This window comes from Fukomys damarensis, unplaced genomic scaffold (genome assembly GCF_012274545.1).
Source record: "Fukomys damarensis isolate Sample0158 unplaced genomic scaffold, DMR_v1.0_HiC HiC_scaffold_14, whole genome shotgun sequence".
Classification (NCBI taxonomy): Eukaryota; Metazoa; Chordata; class Mammalia; order Rodentia; family Bathyergidae; genus Fukomys; species Fukomys damarensis.
In genome coordinates, this window is record NW_022900926.1 from 40507798 (window position 1) to 40531893 (window position 24096).

Below are 24096 nucleotides of genomic sequence, written 5' to 3' on the forward strand. Positions count from 1 at the left end.
AGTGGTGATTGATTTAAAGAGTTGTTTTCTCTGATATTATGAAAACGAGAATGTCTATGAGTCATTAGAAACTCAAAAGCTAAAACGCAACTATATTAGGAAGATTTAAGTAATACCCAGAAATTAAAGAAGGACAACCCAACAATAAAAATAAAAATGAGAAAACACTTAAGCAAGACACAAAAACAGATATCCAGTTCACCAATAGCAAATAGGAGAAATTTAGAATTATCAAAAAATCAATATATTTCCTAGCTGTTTTTTAGTCTATATACAGGGGAATCAAAGATAAGTTTATACACATTACTCATGTTTAATGTTGAACATGAAGATCAGGGATTCAAGTACCTGCTTCACTAGTTTGATAACTAAGTAACCAAATAAATAATCATTCTCTTTTCTAAGAGAAAAATTAATTTAAAATGCATTAAAATAGACTTTTGCTTTGTGCTGCTCAGTACCCAACATACACAGTACTAAGTGAAACACTTAATCAGACTAGCTTGTTAGATTATACCCTAACATAAGTATATTTACATCCACAGAGAAAACACTCTTTTGTATTGTTTTGTTTGCTACTCAATTAGTAAATAAAAACTAAAAAAGTACTAAGATTATCACTAATTTTCCTATACTAGAATTTAAAAACTAAAATATGGTATTCTATAATACTTCACCTTTACTGTCAATAGAATTTTAAAAGACATATCCATAAATTCATATACTATATTCCATTTCTTTTTTGTCTTTGTATATTGACCAAACCAAACAACAGCCTAAATATGCAATATAAAGTCTACAGAGTTAGTGAGAAAGTAAATTTACATTTAAGAACATAATATGCTATCATTCTCCCTGTTTAATCATGGATGACTGACATTTAGTATTTGCCAGTAGAACAATTGAGGGGGGAGAAAGAGAGAGAGCCTTTCTGTCTGTCAAATACTGTTGCAGTTCTAGACAGTTCCAAAGAAAAATCACCATTATCTGATATGGTACACCTGGCAGTCAATCAGAGAATAATTTCAAGGTAATTTAAATTCTAATATTAGCAATTCCTCTCAAATTTTCTACTTTTACTAGATAAAATTTATTGTTTTGTTTATGTTGCCTTTCAGGAAAAAAAAGATCATTTTATTTAGTAGCATTATTTTATAATACTATGTTTGAAATTATTTTTCTTCTAATTGACTTACATGCTGTGTATCCTAAGAAGCTTTCCGTGCCATTTAAAGAATAGAATTAAGCCCCCCAAATCACAAAAAGTGTTGTTCAGTGAAAGCTTAAAAAACATTAAGTAGAGTCGATTGCTGAAGCTATGTCTTTTGCATATTTTCTCAGAGCTCCTCCTTCACTACTGTTACTACAGAGCCTAAAAGTAAGTGAATATGGCTAAACACAAGTTACAAAGAAAGTAAATTTTCAGTACAGTTATGACACTCCTGGTCTTTAAAACTGAGGCAAACTATTCCAACTGTATATACGTGTGTGTGTGTGTGTGTGTGTGTGTGTGTGTGTGTGTGTGTGTAAATACAGGGAATTTGTGGATGCCGTAGAACACACACAGTCTACAGCAATGGGAATATTTTTATGTATTTTAAATACAGACATCTCTTATCATTGCTAGAGACAAATTTCTTTGCAAGAAAAACTCAAATATGTATCAGTAGATACAATATCACACAGAAAATGTCAGAGCTGGAGGTGGCCCGGGAAAAGAAAATAAATCATTCAGTGCAATCTGAACTGCAGAACCTGATTCAAAGATGAACCCAGGAGCATCACTGGAAGCCATGCTCTGCCTAGACCCGGGCTGAGGATGATGCATGCTGCATAACATGGCCCTTTCCTGTAACTGAGCCCTCACTAAACAGGGCTATCTCCTTTAAAGATGCGATACAATTTAGTGTGGTTGTTAGTTCAATTCCGGGACACTCTCGAGCTAAGACTATCAATCATGCCGAACGGTGGAATTATTCATACAGTTCAGTACTCTGGACTGCTGTTCACAAGAGACTGAAGAGATACGATCAAGCTCATTTAATTTAGACTTGAGGCTGGACGTGAATTTCACTCCCAGTGGAACAGTACTATTTATCTATTGAACCACCCAATTCCTTAGGTTTTGTTAAAGTCGTTTCTGATGGAAGAACCTTTTAGGATACTTTACATTAAAGAGGAAAAGGTAATATTATGAAAATATGGTAATCTGTGTAGCAACAAGGGATTCCCAAGTTTGAACACTGAGCTGCTGAAAGGCAAAAAAAAAATTTAAAAATTGATATGAATAGGCTCAAACTATTTCATGACCTATATGACAAAAGTGTAAGGTGTAAATTTTAAGTTATATTTTCCATTAGCACTGACTTACATTAAGAGACTAGGTTAATGACTAAATAAATAATGCCTTACTATATACAAAGAAGAGCTAATTTGTTAGAAAATGAATCTACCTGCAATGACTCTCAGAAGTGCGGAGTTGACGATCACCCCTATCCTTTCAGGTTCAGATGCGTGGGAGCTACTGATGCTTTTGTTTAATGACAGATTGCATTTGCATGCTCATGAAAGGCACAGAGCATTTCTCTCTTAGGATTTATCAGCAAAAAGCTGGAAAGTAGAGGAGAATTCTCGGAGGCTCAAAGCAAAGCTGATGGGTTCAGGCAAGAAACACTGTATAACTGCCAGAGGAAGCTTCCCGCCTCTCATGCTAGCTCAGCCCTCACCAGGAAGACTGAATAAACAGCAAGAGGCCAAAGAGACTTGCTTTTAAAAACCGCCAGCTGGGCTGGGGATTTAGCTCAGTGGTCCCACCGCCTGCCTCGCAAGCACAAGGACCCAAGTTTGATCCCGATACCAAAAAACAAAACAAAAAAACCCAACCCGCCAGTTGAAAGGAACTCCGAGTAGTTTTCTCTGCAGTGTTTGCAACCCTATAACTGATGAATTGGCTTTAAATAAATTAACACACAAACAAATACTTGACTTAAAGGGAGGGACACAGTCTCAACCATCAAGGTTACATAAATGATTCAGTTTCACTTTGAAGAGGATAAAATCCTTCATTTCATCTAAGCAGAGACAAATATTCCAGCAGTTTCAGTTTGATTCCTCTTTTGTATTAATTAAAAGCTCTATTGTTTTCTTGTTTTCCTTAAGTGCTAAAACAAGTTTATTTTCAATGAGTGTGTACCTTAATCTGGCTGGGTCTTTCATTTTAACTATCATTGCTTTCCACATTGGAAGAACTTTTTGGGTACATATGTTGGATCTTTCCCACATGCACTTTACAGCTTTAAAAATCAGTTTCAATTGAATCCAGGAATAATCAGATATTTCTAATATTTTTACTTCAATTTTTTTACGAAGAGCAAAGGGATTTGGATAGACTAATATGATTTATATAGTGAAACAAAAGATTAGATTTTCTTTGCTCTCTGTCATTCCCTCTTTTCTTTCTTTTATTGTGCATATTGGTAATACAGAATGGTGAGGTTCATATTAATAAAGTGGCACATGCATTTAACATATATTAATCTTTTTCTATCTTATTACCCCTCCTTTATTCCTTTCCCTTCTCTCAGATCCTCTCCTTCAACACCAATAGTCTACATTCTAATTTCCTGTCATCTTTCCTTTATTCCATCTCCTTATTTATTATGGTTTCTTACATTTTAAAAAATGCAGAATTTGACATTTTGAATATTTTACTTCACTTAACATCATGGTCTCTAGTTCTATCCACTATCCTCCGAGTGATGTAATTTTATTCTTTATGACTGAATAACATTCACTGTGTAAATACCACATTTTCTTTATCCGTTCATCTGCTAATGGGGATCTAGGGTGTTTCCATAGTTTGTCCATTTTGGATCGTACCACTGTAAATGTGAGTATGTATGGATCACTATAGTGAACTGACTTTAATTCTTTCAGAAATATACCCAGGAGTGGTATCGGTGGATCTATTTAGTTTTCTAGGGAGTTTCCATGCTGATTTCTGCAGTAGTTGTACTAGCTTGCATTCTTGCCAATAGTACAGGAATTTCTTGACAAGGCAAAATAGGGTTGTTGGAGTCATGGTCTCAAAAACATTATTTGGTTATTTGGAAGCAGCAAGTCATGAACCAAAGAGAAAGAACTCTTGATATGAAAGGATTTGTACTCCAGAGTATCCTAAAGTAACTGTACTACTTCAAACAAGTAAAAATGAAATAGACACAAAATATGAAAAGAGGTTGTTTGAAGTCATTAGACAATAACCCAGGCATCTAAGATCAAAATACCAGGAAGAAGGAAGTGTCTTCATTCACTAATCGTTTCTCTCCTTTTCATATATTACATTTCATTTCATAGAGCATGGAAGCTGGATAAGAAATAGTGGTTTGGAATTTCTCAATATCGTGTGGTTGGGGAACAATACTGGAATTAGCCTCAGCATTGATGATGTATGGTTCTAGATCTTAGAGAAAAGGGAACCACAGAGGGGTAAGCCCAGTATCTGTGAAATTTCCCTAGAGAAACTGGCGACACTCTCAGCTCCACTTGTCTAGAGAAAGACCTAGAAAGCATGCACAGCATCCTTTAAGAGACTAAGAAACTAAGTACAGAAGATATAATAGATGAAAAAATGCTCATGTCAGTGAAATGCAGGTGGATGTTTAGCCACTGGTGTCTTAATAGTTCATTTTACTGTGTTTTTATTTACTAGGATGTACTCTACTCCTCCTGCATTTCCCAAACTCCCAGTAAAAGTACATGATACCTAGAACTTTATGCCAGTGGTCCATCAGGGATGAACAAAGACTAGGGTGGGCACATAGGAAAGTGGGCATTACATGAAGGATGCAAGATACAAAGGAAGATCCAACCGAAAACAGGAACTCACAGAAAGGGAGCCAGAAGAAATTAAATAATCTCATAGAAGTCCGTGGAGTTCCTGGAGGGAGAGAGGAGGGAAAGAAATGCTAAAGTTCTCAAAGTCCACTGGGTAAGGGCTTGAGCTACTGTACTTTAACACTAAAGGAGAGGTTCACCTCAAAAGACCAGATATGGAGACACTAGAGGAAGAGATCTAGATTGGATTACCCCATTTTCACACACATGCCAGAAAGAGAAACCCATTCATCACATTCTAATGCACCTTTGTCTGTGTAATTTTATTTAAAAAACAAATTCTGAGTTTTGAAAATATTCATTATATTCTGTGTCATGGTTTCAGAAAGCCTCATCAAAACTTATTTTTCTTGGATTGTGAGTGTACTAAAGTATTCTACATGATGTGTGGCAAGGGGACATATGATCATTATTGTCATTGACTTCCTTTCCTTCAGAACTTTCATTTCTTGAAAGAAAGGAGAGAGAGAGAGAGAGAGAGAGAGAGAGGAACCCACCTAGGAAAAAAAAAATCAACAGCAGGGAGAGTCACTGTTACTCGCCCCTACAGCTAATGAGAAATGAGGCCAGCTGAGAGCAGGATGATCCTTATTCCAGGTATACTGTAGAACTGAGTGGAACTGCAGATGCTTTATTCATGTTTTGTGGAAAGTAAATTCCTTTCTGATGCTATCTGCTTCTTTTTCTCTTTGCTTTTCTTTCCCTCTTCATTTTTTTTTATTATGACTTTATTCCTTGTTTTGCCCATAAGGCAGGCTGAGTAGTTTGCTTTTTGGTGATCAGTCAAAGAGATCAAATCCCATATCCTCATCAGACTCTTCCAACTCTTCCTTGGCTTCAGCCTTGGCTGGGGCAGCTGCAGCAGCAGTAGTAGCACTGGTGGCAGCAGTGACAGGGGCAGCAGCCATAGATGCAAATGGATCATCCAAGAAGGCCTTGATCTTTTCAGCAAGTGGGGAGGTGTAATCAGTCTCCACAGACAAGCCAGGACCTGCTTGTACCCATTGATGATGGAATGGGGCATGGATGCAAGAGCTGCGTAAGCAATCTGCAGATGCACACTGGCAACATCGCAGACTCCCTCTGGAAAGTGAGAATGCAGAGCTTCCTCTGTAATGTCAAGCACTTCAGTGTTGTAGATGCTGCTATTGTCGAACACCTGCTGAATGACCAAAGCAGAATGGGGAGATGTTCAACATGTTCAGGAGGGTGGCTTCGCTGGCTCCCACTTTGTCTCCAGTCTTAATCAGCTGTGCATCACTCAGGATTTCAATGGTATCCCTGGAGATTTCAGTGTAATGCCCAGAACCTGGAAGAAGGAGGTTTTTTTAGGTCCCAGACTAGTGTTCTGGGCTGGCATGGTGACTTAATTTGCTGCAGTGGCACCAGCACAGGCAGCAGCTGGCATCTTATTGGTCAGCAGCATATTCTTGATCTCAGTGAGGTCTTCCTTGGTGAACACAAAGCCTACATTCCCCCAGATGTGGGCAACAGTTTCTCCAGAGCTGGGTTGTTTTCCACATGCTCTCAGATGGCCTTCCACCATCATTGTGTTCCTGCTTATCAGTACCACAGCCATCCCTCAGAGGGACATGCAGATCTGCTGTGTTTGTTTGGAGCCCACATTGTCTGTTTCCACAATGAAGCATTTTGGATAATCATCCAAAAGTCGGATGATTTTAAAGTAGTTAGATTTCCAGATCATCCTGTCTTTCCTGGGCATCACAGTGGTACATCACGTATTGCCACACAGGGTTTAAAGATGATGTCACTTTCCTGAGGATGCCTTTCTCTCTTCATTCTCTCTTTGCTTAGGTTTTGGATTCAAATAGGGAGAGAGAGAGAAGGAGGGGGGAGCAGGGAAGGAGGGAAAGAGAAGGAGGTTTAGGGAGAGGGAGAGAGATGGAGAGAGAACTGCCTATTAATGTGAACTAGATAAAGACAACTGGAATAAAGGATGAGAGAACCAATGAGTGTAGTGTACCAAATTCCTGCCTTGCCTACAACAAATGTGGAGATTTAGAAATTTGGGGTTCTGATTTTTTCTAAACCTTCCTTACTTCTATTTTGTCCCACACTGAGCATCCCAGATAACTTCTCTGAGATTTAGCATAAATATCTGTAAAATGAGGCAACTAAAAGTTTTGCTCTTGGTGTTTCTTTTCCACTGTAGTGCTCCATAGCTCTAGGTCCAGGACCCAGAGGAAGTATAGAAGTTGATTTTAAGAAGTGTTTATATGCAATTAGAATTAGCAACAAATTTAAATTATGGGTTTGGTTCAGCTTCATTTGAAAAAAGACTTTAACTCTCTAGCTTTGATTTGCTTCAATAATTTTAGAAAATATAATTATCAGTATGAACTAATTTATCTCATGGTTCTTAATTTAAGAAAAAGACTGACAGCAGGCACCAAATAAATTTTGCAAATTAACAACTTAAATGTAATTCTACATTTAAAATATAGCTTAAATAGAAATAAAATAAAAGCCAAGCACAAAAGACAGTGTTCAATAACATAATGGATAAAGAAGCATGTAATTCCAGTCCATTTTAGAATCAGCTAAGTAAAAATAACTATCTACCATCATCAAAGATGTTAACTTCTTATTACATTAAAAAATGTTAAAGAAAACTATCCATCCAAGACAGGAAAGGTGTGATAGAGCAGAATTACATATATACATATAAAAATCACATATAAGAGCTAGAAAATGGAGTCAGAGTAAAGAGACTAAAGAGTGGGGAAAAAAGAGGAATGATGAGGAGAAAAGAAAAAAAAGAGGAAAAGTGTTAAAAATGATAAGAAGAAAAAGTAGAGAAGAGTGAAAGGATAAGGAATAAACAAAAGAAAATATCCACCAGAAAAAGTAAGAAAACAAAAGAAGAGAAAAAGGTTTAGTTGACTCTCTCTCCATTCAGGAACTTTTGAATCTTTGCCAGATTTGGCTTCAAGCCCATATAAGGATTAAGTGTAAATAGCAGCAAAGCTCTAAGCAAGGGAATATTACTTTATACTATTCTCAAATTTCCACTCTCTAGATTCTAAGTCAAGATTTGGGTGCAATAACAGGCTATGCTACTAAATGTGCAACATTATTGTTAAAGGAACACTAATCCTTTGCACTGCTTTGATTAAGATATGCTGGTAAATATATCTGCAAGCCTCATGGTCCAAGGTTCTGACTCATTTGGAACTTTTGGACAAATTTTATTTTTTTTATAATGAAAACTGGTTTGGAACAGGGAATTTAGGTCAATGATAGAATGAAATCACATCTCAGACTTGACTTCAAATGTGGCACCTATCTAAAAGTAAAGTTGATGTGAAGATGCTGCTATCCATCGCTTGACAAGCTGAGATCTGGGAACACCTTTCTTAACCTCCGTATATGAGTTCTTTCTATCTCTCCATTCTTCAAATTCTGGGTTTCCCAAGGTTTGTTCCCAGCTTTCTTTTCTCATACTATCTCTGAATTGTCTAGGAACTACATGGGCTGTGGCTACTGTCTCAACTGTTGATATGGCATTTTGAATATAGGATGATTTCATTAAAACCAATTTTTACAATTTTATTTTACTTTTTAAAATGCAGATATTAGAAGCATCAGAGTCATTTGTAGGAAAATGGATGCACCTCGAGACCATAATCTTAAGTGAAATAAGTCTGACGCACAAGTTTAAAGTTGCATTGTTTCTCTTGTGTGAGAAACACAAATGGTAAATAAAGAGCAGAATAGAGGAAATGGGGAAGTAGGAAGAACATATTCAACTAGGAAAGGGCATGAGGAAGGAGAAAGGGAAGGAGGGGAAAAGAAGAGAATGGAAATAAAGTATATGGTTTGTGGCTAGATATTCCTCCAAAGCCTCATGCAGTCATAGGTGAGGCTTTTTCAGAGGTGGTGGCCAGATCTAGAGTGTGTGATGCTGGAACTGATTCATGGTCCAATGCTCAAGGGCACTAGGGTTAAAAGTGTTAGTGGTACCCACTCTATGCAGTCTGCATAAGATAGAAGGGGCAGAAAGGCATTGTTAAAGTCCTTTGTTGCTTTTCTTCCTTCTGTTCACCAGGAACTATTATTGCCCCTCTGCTGTGCTACCTTGCCCTGGAGCCCACTGATTATGGACTGAAACCTCTATGAACTGTGAGCTACATAATAAATATATTTATAATATAAATATATAAATAAGTATTTCCTCTGTTAAGTTGTGGTTGTTGGGTGTTAAGTCTCAGCAATGAGAGAAGTAACAACAGTTTTGTAAATGGAGAAGGGAAGGATTGAAGAGAGGGAAGGGGAATGGGATAAAAAAGAAGAATTAAGATACACTATAATACAGATACAAATGCCCTATGATGAATGTGATCAGTATGTATGACAAATGTGTGCTAATAAAAATTGTTTTTAAATTTAAAAAACCCAGTAACATTATTTCTTGTGACAGCTTAACTGTAAATGTGGCTGGCTTGGGAGCCACCAACAGGATTAGTAAAATACACTTCTGGGGTGTCTTGTTGGGTAATGAAAGCATGACACCAGAGTCAATTTCTGGTCCCTGGAGCTTTCCTACTGTGGCACCATCCCCCTGCTCTGCTTCTTTGTCTCCACAAACTAAATTACTTTGCTCGGCCACACCCGCTGTCATGATGTTCCTTCTTCGAGCTGGCTTAACATGGACTGAACTTTCTGAAACCATGAGCCAAATAAACTTCTCTGTCATGTTGCAAGTGTCAGGTAGTTTGTCCCAGTACCTGAAAGCTGACTAATATGCTTATGTTGTTCACCTTCTATTTCTACTGGACACTGCTATTCTTCCTAGCCTACCTGAATATTCTCCTCTGCACCCATACTGTACTATCTATTCTGACAAATAACAACAGCTCAGATCTTTCTTGAGATTCAAATCAATATATTTCTTTGCTACTCTGGTTAGCACTTTCAAACTCAGTATATTCCAAATTCAACACATATCTTTCTCATTCTCACCACAAAACTATCTTTATTCATTTGTTCCTCTTATACCATTCACTCAGTTATTTAAGTTGGAAATTTGAAAACTGATCTTGAATTTTTCTCTTCTTGTACATTTAATCCAGTCTTACAGATTAATCTTTTATTACAAATTCTAGGAACACATACTATAGTTGAACTGTGAAAGTGAGTAAGTCACTGTAAGTAAAACTAAGACTTAAGTTTTCAGGGATGTCACAGATGCACACTTTTTAGATAATTTGCTTACTTTTATATAATAAGAGGTAATTCATAGGGCATCCCATTAACAACAAAAGTAATATTTGGAAATCATGTTTAACAAATTTTGTAACTAAAGCATTAATTTCTTATGGAGACAATATGGCGGCTAGGCATCATCAAATCTCTTGAATGACACGGCAAAATGTTTCACAATATCATCTACCTGGTAGGATTCAATGTCAGAATGTCTCATCGCTTCCAATCCTGAGTAGATTTATAGGGTGTAAAGCGATGCTTATTTAATGGAACCAGGCAAGTCAAAGCAACACTACATTAATAGCTTTGATACATAAAGAGTATTATAATAAAATCATGTTATTTGAGTAGCAAAATTTACTTAATATACTTGTAAATCAAAATCTAATATTCTACTTATGAAAATCTATGGAATTCTTCTTCATAGTGGCCATTAATGATGGTTTATTCTGAAAACGTGTAATTGTGTGCAGTTTCATTTTGTTTACACAATCTGTGAATTTTAAGTTTAAATTTTATGACATGTTATCCAACACATGATAATAAATGTCAATATCATACTCTTCCATTTCATATAATAGATAAATTCTCAAAAGTTTTTTCTTTGAAGAAATTTGGAGGTTTGAAAGTTGTTATTGTACTTTGACACTGATACTCTTCACGGTCATAGTTCTTCTAACTATTAATAATTTATTATTAATCTCTCAGATGATAATATCTTATTTTAATACCTAGAAAACACAACTATAGAAATTTAAGAATTTACTGGACTATGACAGTGACATTTTTAAATAAAATGTGAAAGCCAGTTCAAGAAAACCACTTATTTCCTGGCTAAAATAACATTTGAAGAATCATTTGATAAAATCCTCAATGTTTCAGGAATCTTTAAATGTCTTCTCCTCACAGGAATATCATACTACATAATTTAAAGTTCCCCTCATGGTATGCTTTTTGTCTATTCACGAACTTGTAGAAAATCTGAATTCTTTTTGTTGCTGTTGTTACAAAAATTACAGACAACACAGAGAAAATTTTGGATTTCTTTATCTTCCTCATTACCTCCAGACTAGTTCAGCTCCTGCATCCAGCCAAGAGGACTAGATTTATTTTTTCTCCTGAAGACACTAAAAAGCATCGTAAAATAATGGAAAGAATAGTTATCAGATAACAAGCATTAGACTTCCCAGGACAGGATATTCCTGCTTGGTGCAGAACAGGAGAGCCTACTCAAGCTGGCTGAGTTAGAAACATGAAACTATGTGTCCTGGGAGGTTGAGGTGACCAGAGCCCAGAAGACAAAGAGAAACGGGAAGAGATTTTCTCTGACAGGAGACTGAGTGCACTCTGGAGATGGGACAGTTTGGCTGAACATTCGCTGTATGCACAGAAGGAACTATTTGAGGCTGAGAATGAGCTACCCAAAAGCAGCAGAGGAAACTAGATCATGTTCTCACCAGACAAAATGCAAACTTCACAATTCATGGAATATTGGGTACAGGGCTCTAGTGGGTATTGCCTTTTCTGTGAAGAAAAATTCACCCTAAACTTAACACTGTCAGGTTGTCCTAAGCAAAGATTGTCCAAAGAGAGCTTTGGAAATATCAAACTGCTTCCAGGGATTTAACATCTACCCAAAATGATGCTAGAGAATATTTATAGACACCCCAAAGTATCTGGCACCAAACCTGCAAAATTCATATTTAACATCTATAAAAAATGCCATGTATTTAAAATCTGGAAAATGTAAATTATAATGAGAAGAAAAATCAGTCTATCTGAACTGACTCAACAGTGACACACATAATAGAATTAAGGCACAAGGACATTAATAGAGTCACAATACTATGTCCCATCCATTCAAGAACACAGAAGAAAGACTGAGCATGTCAACAAGTACTAGTGATATAAGAGGCACTGGTAATATGGTGAGAAGTCCACTGGATAAAACTAACAACTATCAAAGAAGAAACAATTAGGAAACTTGAAGATAACAGTAACAGGACACTTCTGAAAGAAATGAAAATTTATGAGGAGATTGTGAGCTGTAGGACAAATTACAGCAACTTGACTCATATGAAATTAGATCTTCTGAAAAGAGGAAAAAGGGGAAAGTACAAGAAAATATTTCAAAGAAATTGACCCAATTTTCCCAAGCACAATAAAAGTGTCGAGGCGGGAGGCTGAGGCAGGAGGATCGCTGTGAGTTCGAGACCAGCCTGGGCTACATAGTGAGTTCCAGGTCAGTCTCAACTACATTGTGAGACCCTGTCTCAAAAAACCAAATAAATAAATAAATAAATAAACAAATAAAAAAATATAAATAAAGTGTTGAGGATGCCGTCAGCCCAGAATTCTGTGCCCATCAAAATATCTCTCAAAAACAGAAGTAAAATGAAAAGTGTAAAAAAATAGAAAACTTGAATGGGTTCCTCTAAACAGACTTGAGTTACAGGAAATGTTATAGGAATTCCTTTGGGTAGCAAGAAATTGCATAAAAATCATATAAGTCATATCTGCACTTATCCAAAAGAATAAGGACACGAAAAAATACTTTGGCATTTTTTTTTTCTGTGCAGGGTTCAAATCCTGAACTTCATGTGTGCTGAGCCAGAGCTCTGCCACTGAGCCAGACTTTCAGTCCAAATTTGGGTATATACTTTCAAAGCTATTTCTTTTTTAAAAAATTTACTTTAAAATAATGAATTCTGAGTAAAAATAGTAACAATGTATTATGGGATTCATAATAGACACAGAAATAGAGTTAGCATAGAAACTATACATGTTCTTACAGTATACACAATTTGTGTAATCATGATTTGTATAAGACTATAAGTTAAATATGTATACAGTAAACCTTACAACAATAACTAAAGCAGTACAATAAAACGTTATGGATAATAAGCCAACAAAATGATTAAAAAGTCATAAAATAACCAATCTAAAAGAATGCAGGATAAAAAAGAGAAGAAAGAAAGGAAAAAGAGAACGAAAAATAGAAAACAATGAGATGATGTATTCAAACTCATACCAGTCATGGCACTAAATATGAATAAACAAGATATCACAATTAAAAGGCCAAAATCCAAAATTGTCAGAATGGATAAAACAGCAAGAATTTAATTATGTATGTCCTTCCAATAATAAACCCACTTTATATATAAAAACAGTTAAAAGTAAGAGGATGGAAAATCATGCACAAAATAATAACTTTAAAAAGATTTAGAGTGTATATATTCATATTGAAAAAGTTCATTTAATAGCCTATAATTCTACTACTGATAAAGTGTTATTTTCTAACAACAAAGGTATTAATCCAAGTAGAAAGCATAATAATTCAAAATGGTTATGCTCCTGATAACAGAACTTCAAAACGCATGAAGTGAAACTTTTAGAACTACGAAAAAAGAATAGATCAATTCACAATTATTGCCATTGATCTCAACATTTTTCTCCAAAGTCTTATTTTTTTTCTGGTACCAGGGATTGAAGCCAAGACCTTCAACTGGGCTACAACCCCAGCCATTCTTTAAGTTTTTGTTTTTAGACAGGGTCTTGCTAAATTATGCAAGAGGACTCAAATCCGAGAACTTCTTGCATCAGCTTCCCAAAGAGCAGGAACTACAGGCATAGACCATCATGCCTAGCTATTTTTCAATCACTGACAGAATAAGGAGATAGGGTAATCACTAAGTACATAGATTATCTGAAAATAATTCTTAATGACCTGACTTGAACTGATATTGATGGGGAATTCTACCATCAAAAAGCAGAACACATTATTTTGCTGTTCATCTAGAATCTTTTCCATAAAAGACTACAGTATGGGGAAAATAGTAAAAATTGAAAAGAACTCAAATCAAACAACGTATATTCTCTGACTACAGTGGAATGAAAATTGAAATCAAAGGCAAAAAGAGGACCATAGTAAGTGGCCAGCATTTCAAACCTGGAATAATGGGGTTAAGAACTCTAGATATGGGCAGATGACATAGCTCAGTCCGGGTCAGTGGTGTTGTGCCTGCCTCATGAGTGCAAGGTCATGAGTTCTATCCCCAAGACTGCAAACCCTAGATACACACTCTTTCGATCAAACCCTAAATACACACTCTTTCGATCAGGGATAGAAACTCTCCTATTAATCACATCTAATTATTTTCTCATGGTACTATTGTGTTTATTCCCTTTTTATCTAACAGAGTGAAAGTTTCAGCTCTTCCTTCTATTTATTAGAAAATACAGAAAGCGATTTTGTCTACAGTTGGAATGATTTTCAACCATAGAATCACTCAAGGAATTTAGGGGGTTTTAAAAAATATTTTTATTGTGGTTAAAAAATGCATAATGTAAAACTTTTCACGTAACCATTTTCAAGACTGCAGTTCAGTAGTGCTAAGCAGGTTTCCATTATTGTGCAAACAATCTCTAGAGCTTTCTCATCTTGTGAAACTGAAACTTCACACACTTAAACAATAATACCCATTCCCCATGTCTGGCCTTCAACATAAGGCAACTATCATTGTAATTTCTGTCTGTTAAGTTTTATTATTCAAGACACCGGATAGTATACTGCACTTGTCTTTTTGTGACTGCCTATTTCCCTTAATATAATGTCCTCATGGTTCATCTGTGGTATACATATGTCAGAATTTCCCTCCTTTTTATAGGGAGCTGTTTAGAGATTCCAATGTCCGGGTCTCGCCCCATTCCAAGGGGCAGCATAACTAGAGGAGGAGTCCAGTACCTCTATGTTTTAAATATCCCTGGGTGATTCTGATGAACAAGAAACCTGGTGTCAATCTTTAGTGCCAGAAAAAAATATTCAAAAATGACAACTAAATATCCTGAGGGGTCAGAGAGGTGGAAGAACTGAGAAAACAAGTCAGAGAGGCTGCTGCAAGATAGGTAGGGGTATATTCAGGCTTCCTTGGAAAACACCAGCTGGTCCTTTCTAACACTGACCTTGATAGTGGAGGAAGTAACAGGGATTCTTTCCTCCAGGCCTTGCTCCACCTGGTGTCCTCTAGGCTCCACTTGTGCCCCTTGGGAAGGTCAAAGACACTGTGCCAAAACTATAGGAAGCCCCTCCCTACCCCATTCTTTGCCCCTTCTGGGTCAACAGACAATGCTGAATGATTTAAGTAAAAAATTTTTTAAAAATTATTTTAAGTTTCTCAGAAAATCATTGTAACAACCATTTGTTTATATAAAAACACATTAACATTCAAGTTCAGTTTGTAGTTCAGCTAATTATTGCAGTTTGTTCCAGTGCTTAGTTCAAAAGTCCCTGATTAGAAAGATATGTTTCAAATTATCCCCATAAACATAAAATATAATAGATATATTGTTTTGGAAATTAACTGTGTTTTTATGAAAGCCTTAGGCAGATATAATAAGAACAGCATTTATTTTCACATTCTGTAGAATTTAAAAATAATAGCTTTTGTTCTCCCTATTATGTAGCAGGAAAACAAGCTGTAATTTAAATGTGGGCTAATGAACTTTACCTTCTGTTCTATTGCCTGAAAATATAAATTTTGATAGCCAAATTAGTTTTTCCATAATAGTTGTAGTGTACTGAAAGCAACAAAGAACTCTTATTTATTAGTATGTGAGAGTAACCTAAAGACAGTTGCTGTTAGAGAATTGTACTTACAAGGCCAAGATAATATTATCATACAGTGGCCATTTGGTTGTTCTATTCCATGCTACACTCTCAGTCAGCAGTTTTTAAAACATTTTAAATAGTTATAAAAGACAACTAAAATTTTACTGATTCTACCACTTATTCATCCATAAATGTCAGAGTCTAGTAACAGACAGGAGGAGGTGCACATAGATAGTAAATTATGATGTGATAGGACCGGACACTATCTTAAATAGTTGCAACTGTGACTCCAGATCCCATAGTACATTGGTTTTTAAATTTTTACAACAATCTTGTAGCTTTTTTTTTTTTCAGACACAAGCAGCTTCATTACTAGCCTATCTGAGGTCATAATGCTAGTAAGATGGAGGGAGAGCTCCTGTCTTCCTCTCTCCTTCCCTTCCCAAACTGCTTCTTTTCCTTTCTTCTTTCTCCTCTCATTCCGTATTTTCCTGCTTCCCTCCGTTATCTCTTTATTCAGTAAAGAGCAAGTTTCTAAATGCTCCCAGGACTACACTTGGGGTGGGGGTGAGGAGACTAGAGTGAAGAAGGAAGGGTGTCAGAAGACAAGGCTGGAAGGGTCTGTGGGGTGTGAGCTTGACATACGGTCAGGGAATTTGCACTTTCGGCATGGCCAAGATCAGCACTCTATAACAGGCAGACATTCAGATTTTTCACGAAACAGCTATATATTTATAGCTTATAGATGTGTAAAACATTGATTTATATAGCCATTTGTGGCATATTGTATAACGTATTTTAAACTTGAAATGTTTAATGAATTTTAATGAGTCACATACACTAGAATAATACATATACATGAGGGCACATTTTTGTATAAAAACCTAGTTTAGTAAAATTCAATGCAATACTTTCATTCAATTAACATTGATCCAGTCAACTATAACATTGTGTTGGGAAAGATTCATTTAAAATGTATACTTGAAAATAGCACAGATCCCCTGTCTAATATATCCATTTGGATATATTAGATATTGCCATCATTGGTTGTCACTGCCTCTAACAACTGCATTGGCCCCTAGCTTGGAACTCCAGTGGCTTGTATTTTTGATCTAACCCATTTCTCATGGTGATACAGGAAACATTTTGTAGAGCATGGCTCAGGTCATTCATGACCCAAAAGCTTTGGCCAATTTCTCTTTCTTGGGCACTGACATACTACCTTTGTTTGGCACTTCGAAAATCAACATCAGGCTTCTTATCTGGTCATTTTAGGATTGGGACATCAGGGGTCACACACTTTCTCTTTGTGTTTATTTCCCATAAATCATAGACATGAACTTTAGAAACCCCCAAAATATAGAGGTCTTTGGTGTCTCCACGAACTTTTTCACCTTACATTTTTTATCTAAAATATTGTTTCAATAGGTTTGTCTCAAATATTATATTTTTAGCTAAGTTTACAACCAATTTTCTTCTTATTTGAAATGTCTATTGGGCTAGATCCTCTCTAGACCACGATGATCTGGTTATTTGTCCTATTAACTTCCACTGACTTACTCATTTTGAGATGTCAGAATTATACCTCGAATTTCTACAATATTATTTCATAGAAGTCAATAATACATATGAATATTATATAAGAACCCAACAAAATTATACTTTCATAATGGGGGGATTCTAGAAAAATACATTTACATTTAAATGAAAATAGAATCATTGACTTATTAAGTACATAGCCAGTCTGCTTTAGGGTTGCATATTACAAGTTAATCTCCTGGACACTTTAATTATATTTTTTAGTTGTTTAATATTGAATCAATACTTATAAGTTGCAACCTTTTTGAAACATAATAGTTAATTTATTCTATCTCTTTGTCTTACCTACAAACAAGCACACATTTATGTTTCTCCTAACCATAGTGTCACTGCATTTTTCAGCTTTCCAGATTATTGTGCTGGTACCTGAAATCACAGGATATAGTACTGCAGGCTGGCACAGCAGAGCATAGTGCCAGTGAGTGTTCTAATAAGGTATATTCGTATTGCATCCTTAAAATTGATGAGAAGATAAAATTTCAGAAGTACTTTAAGTGCACCATCATAAATTGGCTTGATATTCATTATTATAGTATAGGTAACTGTGAGTTCATTTGGTATTCATATGGATGTGTCACATTATACTTTCAGAGGTGTTACATTATAATTTAGTATTCGTTAATGGTTACTAAAACTAAAATGTCACTAAATTTCCTAATAGAACACATTTTAAATAAATTTAACCCAGGAAGATTATTAGATAAAACCTCTGACAATTAGCTTCCTTCCTCAATGAGGAGAAGATTGATTTCTAATGTATTGGACATTATCACTTTAAACAATGTATTAATCTAAAAAGTGCTATATGTATAGTCTACTAACAAAATGTCAAGGTAAAGTAATAATTTTTCTGTGCTTTAAGAGGTTATTTTTGGATAATTTTAACTAGATCAGATGAGCATGCCGTTTGCACCTTGCAAACATATAAATGTATTTCCTTTTATTCCAGATTTTTCAGAAAATGTCACTCCCTCCAAACACTTTTGTCCAAAACACAATGCTTAGGGAGAGAGATTAAACAGATTAGAGCAGGAAGGCTGGGGCTCAAAAATGTTAACTTGGACACTGTTTCAAAGATCTCAGTGGATTTTATTTTTGATTGTATAATCAGGCACCACTTCATCACAAAAGAGTATTTCTTCGCCTTAAATTTTAAAACAACAGAGCAAAGATAGATAAAGGCGATAGATATAAATTTTTAATTTAAGCCTTTGGCAGCAGGTATGCATTCCCATTAAAAATTTTATCTGCACATCTGAACCAAAATCCACCTCTTCTAATTTTTCTCTAAAATGGACCTAAGACAACTGTCTCATGACTCAAATGTTGGTCTTATTTATTCCTGAATGCTGACCCTACTTATTCCTGGGAGCTCTTCTCCTTGAAAAAGCTATTATTTTCTTTAACTAGGAAGCAAGACTACTTGTTAACACTGTAGATCTCCCAATATCCCAAGCAGAAGTAGAAACGATTAGTGGTGGCCACACGGATTCAGGAATAGCCATCCTGCAGTCCACAATAATTGCAGTTGCAGGCACTGTGCAGTGCAGTGTGCTGGGAGACAGGTTTATGCGAATCATTTCAAGATTTCTTCATATGACCTAGCTAGATAGATGAAATCACTACTGTGCCAATTTCACCAAAGAGGAAAATGAGACAGAGTTTCTCAAAACAACCTTATGTGAATTAGCGGCCGGTTTTAAATCCAGGCAATGTGATACCAGAAATAATACATCTCAGAAAGCACAGTCTCAAAAATTAAAATATTGTAGGGAAAGACAAAAGCAATGAAATCTAAGAATTATAACTTCTCTGAACATTAGTAGACAAAGAAGTATGGGTAAGAGAAACAGGACACATTAGAAACTGGTGACATGAGAAAGGGATGTGGTCACTACCCCTGCGCATGGAGAATGGGGCCAGATCCACTAACCCATTGTGTGCCTTGATCAACTTGTGGGAGACTTTACTGTGTCTGAGGATAAGTAATAATTAAATACACAGCTGGAGCCTATGTGAAACAATGACAAAAGCGAGAAAGTAGCATCTGGAGTAGACTAAGAGAAAGTATATATTGATAAAATTTGTTGGGGGCCAGGCATGGTTGTACATGACTGTAATTCCAGCATTTGGGAGACTGAGGGAGGAGGACTGCTGTGAGTTTTAGGCCAGCCTGAGCTATATAGTGACTTCAAGGCCAGCCCAAACTACTTTATGAGATCTTGTCTAATAAAACTAACTAAATACATAAATACATACATACATACTTCTGTGGTATAAGAGAAAATATAATGAAACTATTTGCTGTCTTTAACAGAATACATAGAATGTGGCCTCTGTAAAACTGGAGACTCTAATAAGGAAATCAAGTGAAGGGAAACAAAGCAAATGTAACAAAACAATTGGATGACATAAGAACGTATGGTTTTGTGTTCCAAAAGGACAGGAAAAAGAGATTAAAAGAGAAAATACATCTGAAGAAAAAAATAGACAAAAACTTATCAAATTTGGCGGAAATCATAGATTTTAGAACTTCAACATAGCATAAACATAATAACCTCAAAGAAGCCATGCCTGGACACATCATAATCCAACTGCTGAAAATCAAGGATAAAGAAAAAAAATCTAGGAGAAAATGATATATTAAAATTATTTCAATGTCTATAAATTTCCTATCAGAACATATGGAGGCCAGAATACATTAAAATGGTATTTTTATGATGCTCAGAAAAAAGAACTGTCAACTCAGAATTCCCTATCCAGTGAAAATGTCTTTCCAGAATGAAGGATAAGTGAGAATATTTATAGGTGAGTTAAAAAAATCTAAGAAAACTCATTGCCAGTGTCTTAGTTTCTCATTGTTGGGACAAAATATTGACCACTACATGTTAAAGGAGGAAAGTTTTATATTAGCTCACAGTCCTGTAAAAGTTTTGGTCCATGGCAGAATGGTACAACAGGAGAAACAGTCTATGGAAAGGCAGGCAGGAAGCAGTGTAGCTTTTTTCTTTTTTCTTTTTCTTTTTATTCCATCCAGGTTCCAAATCTATTGTTGCCACCCATACCCAAGGTAAGTCTACTGTCTTCAGAAAGTCCATCATCCACATCTAGAACCATACCAAACCAAACAGTTGACTAATCCAGTATCACATACCCATGATCCACTCACTCCCCAAAACCCCATCTATAAGCTCATGAGGCTTTGCGGCGGGGACACTGGCTATAAGCCATAAGAGTCAGTATACCTGCTATGCCAAAATTGCTGAAGGAAACCATTTAAATTAAAGAGAAATGACACAAGAGGAAGCCAGAATCTTAGGACAAAACAAAAGCATTAGAGATGAAATATATCTGTATAAATATAAAGACCATCTATTTAATCTTGGCTTTTACATATTAGCTAATTTGCACTAAAATTATGTCACTGTCTTGTGAAATTTTCATGACACATATAACTCAATCACAATTTTAATGTAAAGGTGGGAAGGGAGATAAAGGGACCCCTAAGGTTTCTATGTTAGACATCAAATGATGCAACATTTCCTCAAGCAGTGAAAGGTCAGGTATGTATGCTGTGATCCATAAAGCAACTTCAGAAATAATATGAAGAAATGTCAGGTAGCTAAGAGATACATTAAACACCAAGATATTCAAATAATCTTAAAAGTGGCAGGAAAGGGAGACAAAGAGAGGAACATAATACCAAAAACAGGTGGCACAAAGAGAAAATAATAAAATAATAGGTGCAAATCCAGTAATATTAACAATCATGTTATAAATGAACAGTAAAAAACTGATTGGTAAATAGTAGTCCAGAGAGAAAATAAAGCTAGTCTTCGCTTTTGTTTCCTCTTTTTAATGCCTACAATCCAAGAATGGGTTTGCATTTTGAATGGCTCAATTTTCAATAGTTTTATAATAAAAACTTACATAACATTCCCAAATCTGCCTCTTGAACTGCAAAGCCTTACATTTACTCTCTGATATTTAAGAATAAGTTTGCCTATTCTTGGCATATTTTTAAAAAATCATTTCAAAATATGCAGGAAAAGAATTAGCCAATATCAACACTCACCCATAATAATAATAAAGACTCAGCACATTAGTAATAGCAATAAATTCCTCAAATAGATAATGGGCATCTATGAAAAATTCATAGCCAGTGTCATACTTCATGGTGAAAGACTGAATTACTTGAACAAGGGGAAGTTTCTTACTTTCATGACTCTTGTCCAACTTTTAAGGGGAGTCAAGTAAAATAAAAACAAGATATAGATGAAGAAAGTTGTTGCTATTTCTGTATATCTAGTTATTTCCATGAAAATATTTCACAAAACCTGCAGAACCACTACTCGAAATAAGAAATGTAGTAGGCCTCAAGGTTGATATAAAATTATATTTTTATATACTAGCTACAAAATACTGCAAAATAACTAAGTTCTATTTCATTAAAGACAGTTATAAAATAGGAACAAATTTAATAAGATATTCATGACTTCTGCACTGAAAATGACAAAACATTGCTGACAGAAAGTAAAAAAACAAAAACTTGAATGATTGAAAAGGTATGTCATATTCATGGACTGCAAAAGGTAACTTCCTCTACAGGTGGGGAGGGAGGGGATTGGTAGAGTGACTGCAATTCTAAACACAAGTCCAATGGGTTTTTCTGTTTCTGTTTTGTAAAAATTAGCAATATGACTTCTACAATTTATAGGAAATGCAGAGAATTTAGGAAAGCCAAACAACAAAACTACAAATACCTGAAGATTTTAAGAATGATTTTAAAGCTGTAGTTTGAAATTGATAAAAATAGACAAACTCAAATAAATAGGTGAAACTAGAGAACCCAGAAACAGATCCATATACATAAAAGTCAATTGAAATTTTTCCTTGTTTTGGGTTTTGTTTTTGGCTTTCTTCTCCCCCCTTTTTTTCTTTTGAAGGGCTGGTCAGTTGTTTTTTGGAGAAAAACACCAAGCCAATAGGGAAAAGATAACATTTTCACAAATGACACTGGATCAACTTAATATTTTGAAAAAGTAGACATAAACTCATACCTCATACCATTTACACAAAAATTAATCATTAGTTATAGGATTATAGGACTAAATATACAATATAAAAACATGAACATTTATAAAAAAAATAGGAGATTCTGGGGCAGGCAAAATTTTACTAGACAAGTACCAAAAGCCAAAACATAAAGTGATAAATTGGATTTTATCAGAATTAAATATTTTTGCTTTTCAAAATAGAAATCTTTAATAAGAAAATGAAATGCTGCCCACAGGCTGAAGTAAAATATTTAGATAAAGCACATTTATAAAATATGTATAAAATATTTACAATTAATCATAAGACAATCTAAAAATGGGTAAGATATTTGAGCAGGCGCTTTACAAAGGAAGATATTAAACACATAAAGGCATCCACAGAAAAATGTTCACATCATTAGTAATCAGGGAAATGTCTAATCACTATATTTTCATCAGACTGATTAAATTTAAAAGGAACAGCCATATCAAGGGTTTGGTGGGGATGTAAATTAGCTAGAACTCTCATACACTACTTGTGAGAATGTCAAATGGAAATTTACTTGGAAATTTCTTAAAAAGGTAAACATAGACCACACAGAAAAATATGACCTAACCAATTATACCCCCAAGCACTTCCTTAAGAGAAATGAAAATATGTATTAAGCAGACTTGTATATCAATTTGATTGCAAGAGCAATGAGACTGAAAACAGTTCAAGGATATATTTGAAGAAGAGAAGGTGAATAAAGTATGATATATATAGTAAAATATGACTTAGCAATAAAAACGAAAACAGTACTGATGTATGCAACAATGAGCCTGAATATCAAAGTTACATGCTTATTAAAAGAAGCCACCTCCCCGACACAGCGTACATGCTGCGGAATTACACTCTGAAAAAAATTTTAAAACTAATCCATAGTGCCAGAAACCTAAGCCAATGTTTTCCTGGCAACAAAGAAGTTTTAGAGGTGAAGGAATGTTCATTATCATAACTGTAGAGATGATTTCATGAGTGTACACATGGGTCAGCATTTATCAACTTGTATTCTTTAGTGTGGTTCATACTTTAGTGAAGCAGGAAAAATAGCAAAGTTGAACACTAGTATAGATGCTTATATAAGAACAATAAATGTAAATGATGATATTTTCCATACCGCTCCAAAAGTTTTATATACATAAAATTTTAAATGAAGTTGAAATTTCCTTTGAGATCTGAATCACAGTCGTGCCTCTCTATCTAGTTTTTTTGTATTTTAATATAATAGAGTTACTTAACATTTATATGAAAGGATCACAGTCATTGCTTCTCAGCCTTTTGGCTAAGATCAGGTGAAAGCATCATTGCATTTTTATTTATAGTTAATAGATTTGCACAAGTTACAAAGCTGCTATATTTTGGCAAGGATATAGAGACAGCAACACATGTATGCCTCTTGCTAAAGGGAAAAAAAATTAGTCAAATTAAGTATATGCATGCACGCTGCAGCCATCAGTTCTGTACCTGAGGCTACACCTTAGGAAACCCCCAGTTTCATGAAGTGACACATATCAGAAGGGTCACTGCAGTATGATTAGTGGTGATGAGGCAGTGAAGGCAACTGAGCATGATCATGAAAGAAGAGGATAGGAGGGGCCGGGATTTAGCGCAGCGGTTCCGTGGCCTGCCTTGCAAGCGCAAGGACCTGAGTTCAATCCCTGGTACAAAAAAAAAAAAAAAAAAAAAAA

The 24096-nt window shown here is 35.3% G+C and overlaps 1 protein-coding gene and 1 pseudogene across 5 annotated transcripts in view; both read right to left on the reverse strand.

Moving 5' to 3' along the window:
* Positions 1–24096, reverse strand: part of Pacrg (parkin coregulated) — a 543806-nt gene that overhangs the window by 356678 nt on the left and 163032 nt on the right. The window lies entirely within an intron of this gene.
* On the reverse strand, positions 5676–6619 carry LOC104849458 (annotated as a pseudogene).